General features: G+C 42.1%; 1 pseudogene; it reads left to right on the top strand.

Moving 5' to 3' along the window:
• LOC134208996 (titin-like) overlaps window positions 1–20,290 on the top strand; it is a 45,672-nt pseudogene that overhangs the window by 17,326 nt on the left and 8,056 nt on the right.

Here is a 20,290-nt window from a genome sequence, read left to right as displayed (position 1 = left end):
TGATCACTTCATACAAAAAGCATAACTGGATATCCATATAATATTTCCATGCAGAATTATATTTTTTTGTTTAACCTTTATCTCTAATACCAATCATGCCATATCTAATTTTTCTATCAAATCACAAAAAAGATTTTATTGAGTTATTTTCGTTTGCTCGGTAGCCTCCATCGTCATGTCAATCCCATAAAATACGACACCGAATCATCTATATCTCATCCCACACTCGATCATTGGATTCGCTTTCATCTTCTCCTGTCACAATAGTTTAAATTCACCGTGAGAAAGTGCAAACATACCACCAACGATGCACATTCGAGATGCGCAAATTCACTCGGCACCACATGCTATTTTCTGTTCAGATTTCGATGTTAATTGGAAGAACCTGAAATAATATCCACCTTTATGGCGAATGCTTGATCGTCATCGTCGTCCATTCGGGGTGAGTGGGCGTTCATTGCCACCACGTGCATCGTACAAACCGAACCAAATAGACCAAGTTTGAACGTTTTCGACTTTGTAGGTGATTTATAATTTATCTCACCTGTAACAACTGAAATGAGAAAATTAGACGATATTTTATACGTTCGTAAGAGACAAGACCATTGCTTTGAAGGGCACCTCAAGCTGTTGACGCTTGTCTAGCATCCATTTAATGTCAAGAAGGTATCAGGTCCAAAGTAAAAGTATTTACTCAGGTCGTTAAAGAAAATGTCACTAAATTTCATGGACATCGTAGTGTGTCTAGTTTATAGTGTTACACGGAATTTTGGCAAACGAACGAGATTTGTTTATTTATTCCATGACAACTCAAAACTGATCTGAAAGAAGGGAAGAATGTGAAGAGGATGCTACTTGGTTGTTCATCGAGTCGAGCTTGTTGAATAACTCATTTATTGACAACTGAAATGGATGGACTCAATAAGTTATATGTATTTTTGATTTTTTTCACTAGCAATTAATCCAAAGATTAATTGTATAAATGCATGCCAACTTGGGTAATGATTGATGATTATTCGTTAAGGGCTCTTCTTTATTGGCATTACATCCCCCAGTGAGACATTGCCACTTCGCAGTTTAGTGTTCATTTAGCACTTCCACAGTTATTAACTGCGAGGTTTTCGAAGCCAAGCCATTTCTGCATTCGTATATCATGAGGCTAACACGATGATACTTTTAAGAGTCATTACCGAAGAAGGCAAACCTAAGAAACAGATCACCAAGAAGCGTGTCATCAAAAAGAAAGCCGGAAAGAAGGAGCAGGTTACCGAAATCGTCACAGTCCAAGAAGACGATCAGCTGCCTCTGACTACAGTCACTGTTACTGAATCCGAATTGCCGTTTGAAGAAGTTTCTGAATTCAAACCAGCGACTGTTGAACCTCAAGAAGCCATCGTTCAAGAGCTTCCTGAAGAGATCAAGGTGACAGAAGTCATTACCGAAGAAGGCAAACCTAAAAAACAGATCACCAAGAAGCGTGTCATCAAAAAGAAATCCGGAAAGAAGGAGCAGGTTACCGAAATCGTCACAGTCCAAGAAGACGATCAGCTGCCTCAAACTACCGTCACTGTTATTGAATCCGAGTTGCCGTTTGAAGAAGTTTCCGAATTCAAACCAGCGACTGTTGAACCTCAAGAAGCCATCGTTCAAGAGCTTCCTGAAGAGATCAAGGTGACAGAAGTCATTACCGAAGAAGGCAAACCTAAAAAACAGATCACCAAGAAGCGTGTCATCAAAAAGAAATCCGGAAAGAAGGAGCAGGTTACCGAAATCGTCACAGTCCAAGAAGACGATCAGCTGCCTCAGACTACCGTTACTGTTACTGAATCCGAGTTGCCATTTGAAGATGTTTCTGAATTCAAACCAGCGACTGTTGAACCTCAAGAAGCCATCGTTCAAGAGCTTCCTGAAGAGATCAAGGTGACTGAAGTCATTACCGAAGAAGGCAAACCTAAGAAACAGATCACCAAGAAGCGTGTCATCAAAAAGAAAGCTGGGAAGAAGGAGCAGGTTACCGAAATCGTCACAGTCCAAGAAGACGATCAGCTGCCTCAGACTACCGTCACTGTTACTGAATCCGAGTTGCCATTTGAAGATGTTTCTGAATTCAAACCAGCAGCTATTGAACCTCAAGAAGCCATCGTTCAAGAGCTTCCTGAAGAGATCAAGGTGACTGAAGTCATTACCGAAGAAGGCAAACCTAAGAAACAGATCACCAAGAAGCGTGTCATCAGAAAGAAAGCTGGGAAGAAGGAGCAGGTTACCGAAATCGTCACAGTCCAAGAAGACGATCAGCTGCCTCAGACTACCGTCACTGTTACTGAATCCGAGTTGCCGTTTGAAGAAGTTACTGAATTGAAACCAGCGACTGTAGAACCTCAAGAAGCCATCGTTCAAGAGCTTCCTGAAGAGATCAAAGTGACCGAAGTCATTACCGAAGAAGGCAAACCTAAGAAACAGATCACTAAGAAGCGTGTCATCAAAAAGAAGGCCGGAAAGAAAGAGCAGGTTACCGAAATCGTCACAGTCCAAGAAGACGATCAGCTGCCTCAGACTACCGTCACTGTTACTGAATCCGAGTTGCCGTTTGAAGAAGCTACTGAATTCAAACCAGCGACTGTTGAACCTCAAGAAGCCATCGTTCAAGAGCTTCCTGAAGAGATCAAGGTGACTGAAGTCATTACCGAAGAAGGCAAACCTAAGAAACAGATCACCAAGAAGCGTGTCATCAAAAAGAAAGCTGGGAAGAAGGAGCAGGTTACCGAAATCGTCACAGTCCAAGAAGACGATCAGCTGCCTCAGACTACCGTCACTGTTACTGAATCCGAGTTGCCATTTGAAGATGTTTCTGAATTCAAACCAGCAGCTATTGAACCTCAAGAAGCCATCGTTCAAGAGCTTCCTGAAGAGATCAAGGTGATCGAAGTCATTACCGAAGAAGGCAAACCTAAGAAACAGATCACCAAGAAGCGTGTCATCAAAAAGAAAGCTGGGAAGAAGGAGCAGGTTACCGAAATCGTCACAGTCCAAGAAGACGATCAGCTGCCTCAGACTACCGTCACTGTTACTGAATCCGAGTTGCCGTTTGAAGAAGCTACTGAATTCAAACCAGCGACTGTTGAACCTCAAGAAGCCATCGTTCAAGAGCTTCCTGAAGAGATCAAGGTGACTGAAGTCATTACCGAAGAAGGCAAACCTAAGAAACAGATCACCAAGAAGCGTGTCATCAAAAAGAAAGCTGGGAAGAAGGAGCAGGTTACCGAAATCGTCACAGTCCAAGAAGACGATCAGCTGCCTCAGACTACCGTCACTGTTACTGAATCCGAGTTGCCATTTGAAGATGTTTCTGAATTCAAACCAGCAGCTATTGAACCTCAAGAAGCCATCGTTCAAGAGCTTCCTGAAGAGATCAAGGTGACTGAAGTCATTACCGAAGAAGGCAAACCTAAGAAACAGATCACCAAGAAGCGTGTCATCAGAAAGAAAGCTGGGAAGAAGGAGCAGGTTACCGAAATCGTCACAGTCCAAGAAGACGATCAGCTGCCTCAGACTACCGTCACTGTTACTGAATCCGAGTTGCCGTTTGAAGAAGTTACTGAATTGAAACCAGCGACTGTAGAACCTCAAGAAGCCATCGTTCAAGAGCTTCCTGAAGAGATCAAAGTGACCGAAGTCATTACCGAAGAAGGCAAACCTAAGAAACAGATCACTAAGAAGCGTGTCATCAAAAAGAAGGCCGGAAAGAAAGAGCAGGTTACCGAAATCGTCACAGTCCAAGAAGACGATCAGCTGCCTCAGACTACCGTCACTGTTACTGAATCCGAGTTGCCGTTTGAAGAAGCTACTGAATTCAAACCAGCGACTGTTGAACCTCAAGAAGCCATCGTTCAAGAGCTTCCTGAAGAGATCAAGGTGACTGAAGTCATTACCGAAGAAGGCAAACCTAAGAAACAGATCACCAAGAAGCGTGTCATCAAAAAGAAAGCTGGGAAGAAGGAGCAGGTTACCGAAATCGTCACAGTCCAAGAAGACGATCAGCTGCCTCAGACTACCGTTACTGTTACTGAATCCGAGTTGCCGTTTGAAGATGTTTCTGAATTCAAACCAGCAGCTATTGAACCTCAAGAAGCCATCGTTCAAGAGCTTCCTGAAGAGATCAAGGTGACCGAAGTCATTACCGAAGAAGGCAAACCTAAGAAACAGATCACCAAGAAGCGTGTCATCAAAAAGAAAGCCGGAAAGAAAGAGCAGGTTACCGAAATCGTCACAGTCCAAGAAGACGATCAGCTGCCTCAGACTACCGTCACTGTTACTGAATCCGAGTTGCCGTTTGAAGAAGTTACTGAATTGAAACCAGCGACTGTAGAACCTCAAGAAGCCATCGTTCAAGAGCTTCCTGAAGAGATCAAAGTGACCGAAGTCATTACCGAAGAAGGCAAACCTAAGAAACAGATCACTAAGAAACGTGTCATCAAAAAGAAAGCCGGAAAGAAGGAGCAGGTTACCGAAATCGTCACAGTCCAAGAAGACGATCAGCTGCCTCAGACTACCGTCACTGTTACTGAATCCGAGTTGCCGTTTGAAGAAGTTTCTGAATTCAAACCAGCAGCTATTGAACCTCAAGAAGCCATCGTTCAAGAGCTTCCTGAAGAGATCAAGGTGACTGAAGTCATTACCAAAGAAGGCAAACCTAAGAAACAGATCACCAAGAAGCGTGTCATCAAAAAGAAAGCTGGGAAGAAGGAGCAGGTTACCGAAATCGTCACAGTCCAAGAAGACGATCAGCTGCCTCAGACTACCGTCACTGTTACTGAATCCGAGTTGCCGTTCGAAGAAGTTTCCGAATTCAAACCAGCAGTTATTGAACCTCAAGAAGCCATCGTTCAAGAGCTTCCTGAAGAGGTCAAGGTGACTGAAGTCATTACCGAAGAAGGCAAACCTAAGAAACAGATCACCAAGAAGCGTGTCATCAAAAAGAAGGCCGGAAAGAAAGAGCAGGTTACCGAAATCGTCACAGTCCAAGAAGACGATCAGCTGCCTCAGACTACCGTTACTGTTACAGAATCAGAGTTGCCGTTTGAAGAAGTTTTTGAATTCAAACCAGCAGCTATTGAACCTCAAGAAGCCATCGTTCAAGAGCTTCCTGAAGAGATCAAGGTGACCGAACTCATTACCGAAGATGGCAAACCTAAGAAACAGATCATCAAGAAGCGTGTCATCAAAAAAAAGGCCGGAAAGAAAGAGCAGGTTACCGAAATCGTCACAGTCCAAGAAGACGATCAGCTGCCTCAGACTACCGTCACTGTTATTGAATCCGAGTTGCCATTCGAAGAAGTTTCTGAATTCAAACCAGCAGCTATTGAACCTCAAGAAGCCATCGTTCAAGAGCTTCCTGAAGAGGTCAAGGTGACCGAAGTCATTACCGAAGAAGGCAAACCTAAGAAACAGATCACCAAGAAGCGTGTCATCAAAAAGAAAGCCGGAAAGAAAGAGCAGGTTACCGAAATCGTCACAGTCCAAGAAGACGATCAGCTGCCTCAGACTACCGTCACTGTTACTGAATCCGAATTGCCGTTTGAAGAAGTTTCTGAATTCAAACCAGCAGCTATTGAACCTCAAGAAGCCATCGTTCAAGAGCTTCCTGAAGAGATCAAGGTGACTGAAGTCATTACCGAAGAAGGCAAACCTAAGAAACAGATCATTAAGAAACGTGTCATCAAAAAGAAAGCTGGGAAGAAGGAGCAGGTTACCGAAATCGTCACAGTCCAAGAAGACGATCAGCTGCCTCAGACTACCGTCACTGTTACTGAATCCGAGTTGCCGTTTGAAGAAGTTTCTGAATTCAAACCAGCAGCTATTGAACCTCAAGAAGCCATCGTTGAAGAGCTTCCTGAAGAGGTCAAGGTGACAGAAGTCATAACCGAAGAAGGCAAACCTAAGAAACAGATCACCAAGAAGCGTGTCATCAAAAAGAAGGCCGGAAAGAAAGAGCAGGTTACCGAAATCGTCACAGTCCAAGAAGACGATCAGCTGCCTCAGACTACCGTCACTGTTACTGAATCCGAATTGCCGTTTGAAGAAGTTTCTGAATTCAAACCAGCAGCTATTGAACCTCAAGAAGCCATCGTTCAAGAGCTTCCTGAAGAGATCAAGGTGACTGAAGTCATTACCGAAGAAGGCAAACCTAAGAAACAGATCATTAAGAAGCGTGTCATCAAAAAGAAAGCTGGGAAGAAGGAGCAGGTTACCGAAATCGTCACAGTCCAAGAAGACGATCAGCTGCCTCAGACTACCGTCACTGTTACTGAATCCGAGTTGCCGTTTGAAGAAGTTTCTGAATTCAAACCAGCAGCTATTGAACCTCAAGAAGCCATCGTTGAAGAGCTTCCTGAAGAGGTCAAGGTGACAGAAGTCATAACCGAAGAAGGCAAACCTAAGAAACAGATCACCAAGAAGCGTGTCATCAAAAAGAAATCCGGAAAGAAAGAGCAGGTTACCGAAATCGTCACAGTCCAAGAAGACGATCAGCTGCCTCAGACTACCGTCACTGTTACTGAATCCGAGTTGCCGTTTGAAGAAGCTACTGAATTCAAACCAGCGACTGTTGAACCTCAAGAAGCCATCGTTCAAGAGCTTCCTGAAGAGATCAAGGTGACTGAAGTAATTACCGAAGAAGGCAAACCTAAGAAACAGATCATTAAGAAGCGTGTCATCAAAAAGAAAGCTGGGAAGAAGGAGCAGGTTACCGAAATCGTCACAGTCCAAGAAGACGATCAGCTGCCTCAGACTACCGTTACTGTTACAGAATCAGAGTTGCCGTTTGAAGAAGTTTTTGAATTCAAACCAGCGACTGTTGAACCTCAAGAAGCCATCGTTCAAGAGCTTCCTGAAGAGATCAAGGTGACTGAAGTCATTACCGAAGAAGGCAAACCTAAGAAACAGATCACCAAGAAGCGTGTCATCAAAAAGAAGGCCGGAAAGAAAGAGCAGGTTACCGAAATCGTCACAGTCCAAGAAGACGATCAGCTGCCTCAGACTACCGTCACTGTTACTGAATCCGAGTTACCGTTTGAAGAAGCTACTGAATTCAAACCAGCGACTGTTGAACCTCAAGAAGCCATCGTTCAAGAGCTTCCTGAAGAGATCAAGGTGACTGAAATCATTACCGAAGAAGGCAAACCTAAGAAACAGATCACCAAGAAGCGTGTCATCAAAAAGAAAGCCGGAAAGAAGGAGCAGGTTACCGAAATCGTCACAGTCCAAGAAGACGATCAGCTGCCTCAGACTACCGTCACTGTTACTGAATCCGAGTTGCCGTTTGAAGAAGCTACTGAATTCAAACCAGCGACTGTTGAGCCTCAAGAAGCCATTGTTCAAGAGCTTCCTGAAGAGATCAAGGTGACCGAAGTCATTACCGAAGAAGGCAAACCTAAGAAACAGATCACCAAGAAGCGTGTCATCAAAAAGAAAGCTGGGAAGAAAGAGCAGGTTACCGAAATCGTCACAGTCCAAGAAGACGATCAGCTACCTCAGACTACCGTCACTGTTACAGAATCAGAGTTGCCGTTTGAAGAAGTTTCTGAATTCAAACCAGCGATTGTTGAACCTCAAGAAGCCATCGTTCAAGAGCTTCCTGAAGAGATCAAGGTGACCGAAGTCATTACCGAAAAAGGCAAACCTAAGAAACAGATCACCAAGAAGCGCGTCATCAAAAAGAAATCCGGAAAGAATGAGCAGATTACCGAAATCGTCACAGTCCAAGAAGACGATCAGCTACCTCAGACTACCGTTACTGTTACTGAATCCGAGTTGCCAATCGAAGAAGTTTCTGAATTCAAACCAGCTACTGTTGAACCTCAAGTCGTTCAAGAGCCCAAGAAACGTACCACCAAGAGAAAGACCGTCGAGGAAGGCAATCGGGTACCACAGACCGCAGTAACTGATATAGAACAATCCATTAGGGAGGGTGAACAATCTCTTTCAGATAGCAATACACATACACAAACACACATTCAAACACAAATAACACCTGCAGAAATCAATGGTAAGGATAACCTGTTCTCATTATTATTAGTCAACATCACAACTTCGAACACTATTACATTTCCATTTCAATCTTTTATAGATGCTGACACACAAGATTACACTAGTCCAATTTATGTCACTACATTCGAAACATGTACAAATGAGAAACAAACATTCATCAAATCCAAGAACAAGAAACTCACCAAAACACAAGGTATGGTTGTGGAGGAAATTTTGAGTGATGAAGACGTCACTCCTATTTCTCAACCTGTATCTGAGCTACTCATCGAAGAAATTGGCGAACATCTTGACGATGAAGGTACGATTTACTATATTATTCAATAACAGCTTCAAACGATTTGTGTACAGTAAGAAATAGTTTTCGTTTTTCAAACTGTGTAAGTTTTTCCATGTCATTAAATTTTTTCATTATTTATACAGACTCTTCAATACCGTACAGCATACAAACAGAACCCGAAGAAACAGCCACGATCAGTCAAGAGCCAGACTCCAAACATAAACTGCCCAAGAAAAAACAAATACACACACTTATACAACAACAAGTTGGTGACCTTCCTTTGGAAGAAGTTGAAACAATTGCGCCAGTCGAACAAGAAGCGGTAGATGTTTTGGTAGAAAAGTCGAAGCGTAGGGTCGTCAAAAAGAAAAAGGTTGATACTAGGGTAGACGATGAAGAAACTGTAATCACAGATATAGAATCAGTCGAGCCTATCGAAATAGAAACAATCACAGAGGAAGTAGGGGTTGAAAGTGTTGTTCCGGTTGTAGTGGAGACGCATGTACCGATAGAAGCACCAATAGTGGAAATGCTTCCGGAAGTTGTTCAAGTCACTGAGCAGGTAACAGGGGACGGCGAACGAAAATCTGTCGTCATTAAAAAACGTACGATTAGGAAACAATCTAAGGGAAAGCAAGAGTTAGTCGAAGTAGTTACTACTCAAGAGGAGGACAAAGCACCAGAAACAACCATCACTGTAACAGAGGAAGAAGTTCCAGAAGGGCCGAATGCTGCAGAAGAAAAATTAAAACCTAAGAAGAAGAGAGTAAGGAAGATTAAAGAAGTCGATGATACAGATGAGATCATCCAAAGACTTTTGAACTTAGAAGTGAAAAAGACGGAACTTGAGCAGTACGAAAAAATAGATGTTGATTTCACGAGGAAAATCAAACCCGATGAAACGTTCATTGTTGAGGAACACCCAGAAAACGAAGAAATAATTCGAACGCCGGAAGGTAAAGTAACTAAGCAAGTGGTAAAAAAGAAGATCATCAAGAAAAGGGTTGGTCCAAAGATAGAGGTAACTGAAATTATCACAGCACAACAAGAGGGAAAAGAACCTGAGATTACCGAAACCATCACCGAAGAAATCGCTGAACCATTTGAACAACTGTACGAGGAACCATTGTTGGTAGAGCAAACACCAGAACAAGTTGAAGTACAACAAACAGTATCAGAATCAAGCGATATAGAGACTAAAATTATCAAAAAGAAGGTTGTGAAAAAGAGTATTAAGCAAAAAATTCCTCAAACAACCGAGCTGCAAGAGGATGAGGTAGGAGAACTGCTAATAATATCAACGCAGCCAGAACAAATCATGATAGAGGAGCTTCCCGAGAAGATTGATGTTGTGGAGACCGTTACTACTGAGGGAAGACCAAAGAAACTAACTACAAAAACCAAAATTATCAAAAAGAGAACAGGGGACAAAGTTGAAGAAGTTCAAGTAGTTACAGTTCAAGAAGACGATAAACCAGCAGAAACCACCATAACACTGTCAGAGGAAGCAACCCAGGCGGAGCCTGCTAGTGTGGACGAAAAACCATCTGACATGCCGAAACTCAAGCAAAAGAAAAGGGTCAAGACAATAAAGAAAATTGGAGACGATACAGATGACATAATAGAAAAGTTGCTAAATTTGGAAGTACATAAAACAGAGCTGGAAACATACGAGAGGATAGACATTGAGCCAAGACGACGAATGAAAGAAGCAGAAGAGCTTATCATTGAACCGGTTTCTGAAGAACTTTCGCCGATATTAGTTCCAGATGAACGAGAATCGAAGCCAAGAATTGAAATGGTGATTGAGGAAATGCCAGAAAAAACGGAAATAATTGAAACGATTTCCAAAGAAGGCAAGCCGCGAAAGCAAGCAAAGAAAACGAAAGTAATCAAAAAGCGAATTGGGGATACTTTCGAGGAGGTTCAAATTACTACTGTCCAAGAAGAGGACAAACCTCCGGAAACAACAATAACAACCGTAATTGAAGAGATTGAGCCTGAACCTATAGAAGAGGGCATACAGGTACAAGAAAAGCCAAAGCTTAAAAAGAAGAAAGTTAAAACAGTCAAGAAGACAACAGATAACATGGATGACATCATTGAGCGATTACTGAATCTGGAGGTGAAGAAGACAGAACTTGAAAAATATGAACGAGTAGATGTTGAATTCAAGCCTCGTATGAGAAAAGTCGAAGAAACTTCTGTTGAAGAGTTCCCAGAAAGCGTGACGGTGCATCAAACTGAAGACGGTACCGAAACAAAGCTGTTGACTAAACGGAAAGTGATCAAGAAAAAAGTGGGTAAAAAGGAGCAAACAACGGAGGTTTTGACTATCCAGAAAGAAGGTTCGGAGCCAACCACCACGGTCACTGTATCTGAAGCTGACCTTCCCTTTGAACAACCTACGGAGTTTATAGTGGAAAGCGTAACAGCAGAAACTGCTGTCGTGGAAGAACTTCCAGAGGAAATCAAGGTTACGGAAGTGGTAAGTGAGATTGGTAAACCCAAAAAACAGATTACAAAGAAAAGAACTCTGAAGAAACGAACCGGTGACAAAGAGGAATTAGTAGAAGTTGTCACAATACAGGAAGAAGGCAAAGAGCCGGAAACTGTTGTAACAATAACGGAAACTGAACCAGAGCCGGAAGTACCGACGGCTATAGAACCAATCGCAGATGAACACACTTTAACTGATGTGAAGCCCGTCGAGAAACCAAAACCTAAGAAGAAGAAAATAAAGACAATAAAAACATTAGAATCCGCTGATGACATAATAGAGAAGCTTCTGAATTTGGAGGTGAAAAAAACTGAACTAGAGAAGTATGAACGTGTTGATGTTGAGTTCAAGAAAAAGCCAAAACTTACCAGCGAAACTTCTGTTGAGCAACCAAAAATGGGATTCGCCGAAGTTACGGAGGTTGAAGAAGCTCCGCTTAAAGTGAAATCATTGAAAAAACCAAAAAAGAAAGGAGAAGAGCCGACCGAGAGTATTGTTGTACAATTACCCGAGAAAGCTACCGTAGATGAACCTGAGAAATTAGAAGAAATAGAACCAGAGTGTTTTGAATCATTAATACCGACAACAGTTGAAGAGATTACTGAGGAACAAATATCTCCTGACGGATCTAAGCAAATAATCAAGAAGAAGGTTATTAAGAAAAAGATTTCAAAGGGCAAAGAGAAGCCAGAAACAAAGATAGTAACAGAAGACTATGAGGAGTTAGTCCCAGGCGATATTATGATATCTGAAGAAACAGTGCCCAAAGAAGAAGTTCTAGAGGAAGAGGCAACGGAGTTCTTTGTTGTGAAGCCTGAGCAACAGGAAGCAATTGTTGAAGAATACATCCCCGAAACTCAAACATACGAAGAAAAATCACTTAAACAATTGCAAAAAACCCAGAAACAAGACATAACTCCAGAACAAGATATTGTAACCAAGACAGTTCTTAAGAAAACCAAAAAGAAGGTCAAGAAAACCGTTCAATCTGCAGAAGAAGAAGCATTGGAAAGACTTCTTAATCTAGAAGTAGAAAGAACACAGCTGGAAACATATGAAAAAGTTGAACTTGAGGCAAAGCCCAAACCAGAAAAGGTCAAACCCAAGCTAGAACCTATTAAGATTGAGCGTAAAGAACAAAAACCCACTAAACTCCAAATAACTGAACCTGATGAGCAGCCCCAAATGATTAAACTGCGAAAGGTGAAAGTACCGGGAAAAAAGGAAATTGAAGAAGTAGTTGTTCCGAAAGTTCTTTTGAGAAGCAGAATTATTGTAGTGGAGTATCCTCCAGCTATCCAGTTTCCTCAGATAAGCCGTTTGACGACAAAGAAGAGTATTGGTGAGCTTTCGAGAAATGAGGAAGAAGAGGAGAAGATCAGGTTGAAGAAAATCAAAAAGATTAAAACAACAAAACGCGATAAATTGGAACTGGAAAAAGTAGATCTTCCCGAATATGAGGACGAGCAACCAGAGGAAGAACAAGATACAGAAGAAACGATAAAATATCAAAGAAAACCGAAAGATAAGTCTGAAGATGAACCAGACGTTAAAACTTTGAAATTGGGAAAAGGGAAAGTTAAAAAAGATGAACCGGTTGATGAAACCGTAACCCTCAAGAAAACTCCTAAAAAACTGAAAGAAGACGTCGAAGAAGAGACGGTATCCGTGAAAAAACCGAAACAGAAACCCGAATCTGTTGAAGATGATAAAAAGCAAACGCATGTGCAAAGGCCAAGCTTTGTTCCTACCGATATACCAGACGTCGAAGTAGATATCGAAGAATACCGGCAGCCATCACCTGTTCCGGATGAGCCCGAAAGCGAAACTCCTCAGAAAAAGAAACGTCCGAAGAAACCAAAAGAGCCCCAAGAAGATGAAGACAAGGAACGAACCCTCGTAATGGGTAAGGGTAAGAAGCCGGAGGACAGCCCTGAAGATGATGTGAAATTCAGAATACCATCTTCAAAAAAACCAGAAGAGGAAGGCGAACAGATAAAATTGAAACCGATTCCAAAACCGGTAAAAGATACTGAAAACGTAGAAAAACAAGCCGATAGAGACCTTGGACTTCCTGTTCAGGCACCGAAACCTGACCAACCAGACGAAGAAAGCGTCACTCTCCAAATGAAGAAGAGAAAGTTAATAAAGAAGAAGTCACCAAAGGGAAAATCAGAAGATGAACCTGTTGGAGAAGAGATTGATGATACACCTATTTCTCAAAGCGCGGAATTTGAACCAGTCACAGAAGAAAAACTCCAGGACATGCAACCTCTCAAAGAGCCTTCTAATCAGTGGGATACACCAGTTGAGATATCCGAGGAACCCCGAGAAAGTGCGGTTGTTGAACACCTCCCTGAACAAGTTGAATCTAGAGAAGTAATAACCGTTGATGGCGAACAACAGAAACAGGTAATAATCAAAAAAGTTATAAAAAAGAAACGCCAAGGGAAAGAAGAAGTCATAGAAGTTGTTACCGTGCAGACGGGTGAAAAGGCTCCTGAAACAACAATTACAGTTAGCGAAATCTCCCCCGAAGAATCAACCTTTGATAAAGAGAAAAAGCCGAAGGTCCGCGTAAAGAAAGTCACTAAAAAAGACGACCTCGACGAAATCGTCCAAAAATTACTGGACCAAGAAATCACCAAAACTGAATTAGAGCAATATGAAAAGTTCGACTATGAAATCTCTAAGAAACCAAAACAAGAGTTGCAACAAGAGCATGAGGTTACCCAGAAGAAGATAACCAAAAAATCAAAACAAAAAGAAATTAAGCAACACGAAACCCTTTCATTACAAGAAACACCAACAGATATTCCAGATACCCTAGAACTCACACCGATTGTGGCACAAACACCTGACACATTACACACTACTATTATTGAAGAAATGCCGAGAATCAGTAAGTACAAAGATATTCGACAATACATTCTAGAGTAATCCATTATATACAAAACAGTATTGAACTCTAACAAAAGTTACCGAAACATATGAGCTATAACTTGCATGATCTTAAATATTATCCATGGTACTAATCGATATGTTTTACTCTTAGGTGCCGATACTACCGAATTGAAAGAAGCTGTGTATGAAACAACGGAGTTCGTAGCAGAAAGACCAGCGACCGAAGAAATATCACCAGTTGAAATTCAAGATATCACTGTTCTGCCCGTCGTCCAGAGGAAGCCCCTACTAGAAGCTGCCCCCAAGGAAGAAGCATTCGAGCAACCCGTCGAGGAAGTATCTGATGCCACGTTGGTTCTTCGAGATGAGTTACAGATAACTGCCACCGATATTCCATCGGAAGCCATTCAGAAGCCTCTGGTCAGCAAACCCATTTTGGAAGCTGCACCGAAGCAAGAGACCTTTGAGCAGCTTGTCGAGGAAGTATCCGATGTTCCGGCAGCCCCTAGAGATGAGGTACATATTGTTGCCACCGATATTCCATCGGAGGTTGTACAGAAACCGCTGGTCAGTAAACCTATATTGGAAGCCGCACCAAAGCAGGAGGCTTTCGAACAGGCTGTTGAGGAAGTATCTGAGGTACCGGTTCTTACCCGAGATGAGCAACAGATAATTGCCACCGATATCCCATCGGAAGCGACCAAGAAACCCAAGGTCAGCAAACCTATTCTGGAAGCTGCGCCAAAACATGAGGCCTTTGAGCAACCATTAGAGGAAACTTCTGCTGCTGCTGAACTTCCGATGGATAAGTTTGAGATCGAAGCTGTCGAAGTGCCGGATCTCATAACTGAAAAACCTAAGATTAGCAGGAAACCCATATTGGAGGCAGCACCAAAGGAAGAACTTTTCGAACAACTGGTAGAAGAGACTTCTGACGTGGCTTCGCTTAAAATGGAGCAAGTCCAGTTGGCTGCTACAGATATTGCAAATGCAGCAATTGAAAAGTCAACGGTTCTAGCAAAACCAACGCTTGAAGCTGCTGCCAGACAGGAATTGCTAGATCAAGAAATCGAGGAAACGGATATCGTTCCCTCACTGCCAATGGATAAAATGCTTCCACAGACGGTCGATGTAGTTGACCAAGCTACAGAAAAACCCCACATTCAGCGAGAGCCATTGCTTGAATCTGCTCCGATTGAGGAACAATTTGACATCAGCATTGAAGAGGCGGATACTGTAACTTCTCTTTCCATGGAAGAAGTCCAAGTGGTTCCTTCTGACATACCGGATGAGGCTACTAAGAAACCACAAGTTCAAGAACGGCCGACCTTAGCTGCTGCTCCAGCAGAATCTTCAATTGAGCTGAAATCTGAGGAAACCGAAGTAGTCCCAACACTACCGTTGGACGAAGTGCAGGTTGCCCCAACCGAGGAATCACTTGCCATTCCGGCCGAACAAGCTCAAGTTACGCCAAAGGTTGATGTACAAGTTGCTCCGGAACCAACAACAAAGAAGGTCAAAAAGGTCACAAAAGTTAAGAAAACTAAGAAATCTATTGATGAGGATGAGGAACTACAACGTCTGCTGAACTTGGAAATTGAAAAAACTGAACTCGAGGTCTACGAAAAAGTTGATTTGGAGGCAAAGGAGAAGTTGAAACCGGAAAAGGGTGAGCCTGTCAAACTAGAACCTATCAAAATAGAACGGAAAGAACAAAAACCAATCAAACTCGAAATCACAGACACACCTGAACCACAAACAATCAAATTGCGCAAGACTGTAATGCCAGAAAAGAAAGAAATAGAAGAGGTCACTGTTCCAAAGGTACTACTGAAGAGTAGACTTGTGCAGGTCGAGTATCCACCACAGACACAAAAGCTACAAATAGTTGAACTAGACACCAAGCAGGGCGTTGGCGAACTCTCTAGGATCGAAGAAGAGGAGGACGAACGTAAGGTGAAGAAAATCAAGAAGATCAAGATCACCAAGAAAGATAAACCCGAACTGGAAACACTTGATATTGAATCCTTTGAAAAGGAACCAACTGTTAAGGAGGAAAAGGAAGAGGATAAGCCAAAATACCAGCGACAAATTAAAGAGAAGCCTGTGGAAGAAACTGAAGAGAGAACACTTATTTTGGGCAAGGGCAAACTTAAGAAAGAGGAAGACGAAATTGAGGAAGTTAAGCTGAAGAAAACACCAATCAAACCGAAAGAAGAAGTGGAAGTTGAAGAAGTCATTAAGAAAAAGAAAGAAGAAAAACCGACAGAAGACGATGAAGTCAAGAAACATAAAATCATCCAAAAGCCTACTTTCACTCCAACTGATATTCCAGATGTAGAGACTGAGCTGGAGCCATATGAAAAGCCCGCTCCAGAACCGAAAGAAAAACCGATAAAAGAACCCGAAAAGCCGAAGATACCTAAAGAGCCCAAGGTTCCAGAGGTTCCTGAAGAACCTGAACATAAAATTGTTCTAGGAAAAGGTAAGCTTCCTGAGCCAGAACCGGAACCAGAAGTTAAATTCCGCATTCCTGTCGGCAAGAAACCGGAAGAAGAACCCGAGGAAATCAAATTGAAACCATTCAAAAAACCAACACCTGAGAAAGAACCTACCGAAAGAGATGCTGATCGAGATATGGCTTTACCAAAACCAAAAGATTATCCCGAGGAACCGGAAGCTGAAATAACGATTAAAAAGAAGAAGAAGAAGATTCCCAAAGAACCAGAGGTTCCTGCGGCTCCTGAAGAAGCTCCAGAACCTGTTCCAGTTCCAGAAGAGCCCATCAAACCGGTAGAAGTACCAAAAGAAGAACCTAAAGTAGAGGAACCTGTCCAATTAGAGGAGCTTGAAAAACCAAAGGTGCTTCCAACGGAGCGAGCTAGTGAAAAGACCACTCCGAAAGTAGAAGAAGAGTCTACTGAGGACATCTCAGTACCAGTAGTGATCGCTGAAAAACCAACAGAGGTTCAAATCGAACCACTTCAAAAGCCTGAGGTCACCCAACCTGATGTGCAGGAAATCAAAGAAGAGAAGAAAAAGATAATCAAGAAGGTGGTGAAGAAACCCAAGGCAAAACCGGAAGAAGATGATGAATTGCAGCGGTTACTGAACTTGGAGATTGAAAAGACTCCACTAGAGCAGTACGAGAAAGTTGAGCTGGAACCTAAGGAGAAGGAGAAACCTGCTCCAGAGGTAAAACCAGTCGAGCTACCAAAGCCTAAGGAAGAAATTGTTAAGCCAGAACCGAAACCGGAACCTGTAGTTCAGAAGGCACAAATAGTGGATCAAGAACCCATTCCAGAGTACATTGCTCCAGAAACTGTCGAAGAGAAACCTGCAGTTGAAGAAGCCGTTCCCAGCGAAGTGAAGGTAGAACTGGTTAGCGTTGTAGAAGAAAAACCCGTTGAAACCAAAGAAGATATTCCTGCACCAGTTGCCGAAGAACAGCCCATTGAACCAGAACAACCCATCAAGAAACCGAAAGAAAAGAAGGTGATTAAAACTGTTGTAAAGAAACCCAAAAAGGCTTCAATAGAAGATGACGAACAGCTTCAAAAACTGCTTAACCTCGAGATCGAGAAGACGGAGCTGGAAAAATACGAAAAGGTTGACATCGATATAACTAAAAAACCAAAGAAGGTTGAAGAAGTGATAGTCGAACAAAAACCAGAGGAACCTAAGGTAGAAGAAGTCCCTGAAGAAGTGGTTTTCAAACCTAAACCGAAACCCAAGGTAATAAAACCGGTTGAAGAAGAAGTTGAAGTGGACTTCCAGCTGAAGAAAAAACCGCGTTTACCAGAGCAACCTCAAGAGGTTGAAGAAAGCATCACGCTGAAACCGATCCCCCAGAAGCCGGAAGAGGCCGTTAGCGTAGAACGAATTATCAAAATAGAGGTAGAGCGTCCAGAACCAGTTGTTATTGAGGAAGCAGATGAAATAACAATCCAACGGGAAGAAATCGAAACCATTGAGCCTCTGGTTGAAGAACCCGCCGACGAGGTTATTACTCCGGAGGAAGTTGTCCCGATTCAACCAATTCAGGAAGAAATATCTGAAGCACAGCCATTGATTGAAGATGCTGTGCTTGAGCTCCCTTCGGAGGAATCCCCAGAAATCGTCGAGTCCGTTCCTATTCAACCAATAATAGAACTAACACCAGTTGTTCCTCCTTATCGTAAAGTGTCACTTAAACCCGTACCGAAACCAGTTGCAGTAGAACAGAAGCCAAAGGAAATGCCCAAGAAAAAGACTGTAATAGTCAAGAAAAAGAAGGCAAGCTTGGATGACGACGCTGAGCTTCAGCGTCTACTGAACCTTGAGGTATATAAAACTGAACTGGAGCAGTACGAGAAGGTTGACGTTGACATGAAAAAACGTGAGAAGATGCAGATTACCGAGCAGCCGCAACCACAACAGGCCGTGCAATCTACTTCTGTAGAGGAGGAAACCATTAAGCTAAAGCCCAGAAAGAAGAGTGTGAAGCCTTCGGTTGAAACGATAGAAGAGACAGAGGTTGCGTTTAAACTGAAACCAAAGAAACAGCCAGAAGAACCGGTAGAAGAAGCTTCGGTAACTCTGCGGAAGCAAAAGCCAAAGGTGGTTGAAGAAACGGCTGTTGAAGAAATCATAAGACTGAGACCAGTGGTACAGCAACCTGAGGAGGTAGAAGAAGTCGAAGAGAGCATCAAACTGAAAGCCAAACCACAACCTTATGTAACGGATGAGGCAGAAGCTTCACTGAGGATTGTGAAGGAGGCTTCTCCGGAGGAAAAACCAAAGAAAAAGGTGGTCAAGAAGAAGAAGGACGATGATGTTGATGAGATTACTAAGAAACTGTTGGAGATGGATGTACCTAAAACGGAATTGGAAAAATACGAAAAGGTCGATGTTGACTTTGCTAAGAAACCCAAGGAAGTGGTTGAGGTAGAAGTGCCTGCTCCAGCTGAAGAAATTGTTGAGCATGTTGTCATTCGTAAACAGAGACCACGCCCTAAGCCTGCATTCCGTAGAGAGGTTCTTGATGAAGAAGAAGTAAGAATCAAGAAAATCAAAAAGGTACGTCAACCGAGACCGGTCTTCAAGGATATAGAGCCAGAAACGGTAACATTCCAGCCAAGACGAGTCAAGCATATCGAAGACATTGAACAAGAGTTCAAGATTCAGCTGGATTCGTATGCTCGTGAGGAAATCTCAATGACTGGAAGGGTCAAGCTGCCTGCTCCGTATAGTTACGGCGAGGAAACTGGTGAAGCGCACATCACCATTATCAAAGAAGTTAACGAAGATGATGAAGTTGTGTACGAAGTTATCTACGACGATAGTGAGATAGACGTCGAGGAGGATGACTACGGTCGCTACGAGGAAGACTCCGAAAGCGTGGTCCTAGAGCTTCGCAAACGCCGCCAAAAGCTTGAGAGTCTTATCGTTCACCAGGAGGAAGAAATTTCGATCGATCTGTCCCGCCGAAAACCGCAGGTCACACACGAAGAAGAATCATTCACACTGAAACAACAAAAGAAGTCATTGGCAACATACGCTGAAGGTTTTTATCAAATTCCAGTTATACGCAAAAATGGCCTGACGTTCTTTTATCAGTAACAGATTTTACAAAGTTTTCGATTTGAACTATTAACTCACTCTATCTATTTATTACTCTTGTTTATTGAAAAAAAAAACATATTTTAAATAATTCGAGAACAACATTCTCAACAAAGCAAAACAAAACTTGACTACAAATTTCACTTTTCCAAACTGCTTAACTCAAACACTAGCTTATACCACTACTGCTGATACATTCTATAACAAGAGCCGAATGGGTTTCGAAAAACTGTCTATATTATTTCTAAACTCCTAGCTCTCTCTTGATTCCTCAACGATTGCTGTGAATAAATGCAGATCTAATATTTTATAGCTGAATTTCTTTTAAGCAAATAACCAGAGGGACTCACCAATTTCTTCACCAATGGACAACCCTCTTGACTCTCCCTTACGCTTTTTTGTAAATATCTTAAAGTCTCTTCTTTTCTATCAAATCTTTCCAGGTCACTAATGATCTTTAAGCCTTATTTAGCATCGTTTCCTAACCAAATACTTTTTTTCCAATTTATTTCTATCACTCACCTACACTTTCTTGAATTTGTACTTCGTTTGACATTCTTTTTTGCACCTCTTCTGTATTCTATTGCACTGAAAATAACTACTTTTCACAGCTTCCAGGGTTATACTAGAAAACAAGTTTGCACACGATTTGAATAAAATGTTATTGATTCAAATTCTAATATTTTTTTTTATTCTCCCGTCAATTTTGTAAAAAAAAATCCTTACAGAAACAGCTTCATTGAAGATCATTCGCGAAGGTATACATAAATTACTTAAATAAAAAAGTGTATCGAAAATATTAATGAAAAAATCCCTCTTTTCAGCGGAAGCCAATGAAATGTTCTGTATTCAACCTGTCGAAGCAGAGAATGAGGAAGCTATTAATTTGGTTGAAGGCGAAAGAGTCTTCGTGATTGGTATTTATAAAGACTAAACAGAATTGACAATTGCTTTCTGACTCT

This window comes from Armigeres subalbatus, chromosome 2 (genome assembly GCF_024139115.2).
Source record: "Armigeres subalbatus isolate Guangzhou_Male chromosome 2, GZ_Asu_2, whole genome shotgun sequence".
In the NCBI taxonomy this organism is placed as follows: domain Eukaryota; kingdom Metazoa; phylum Arthropoda; class Insecta; order Diptera; family Culicidae; genus Armigeres; species Armigeres subalbatus.
This window is presented reverse-complemented; position numbering and strand designations above follow the sequence as displayed.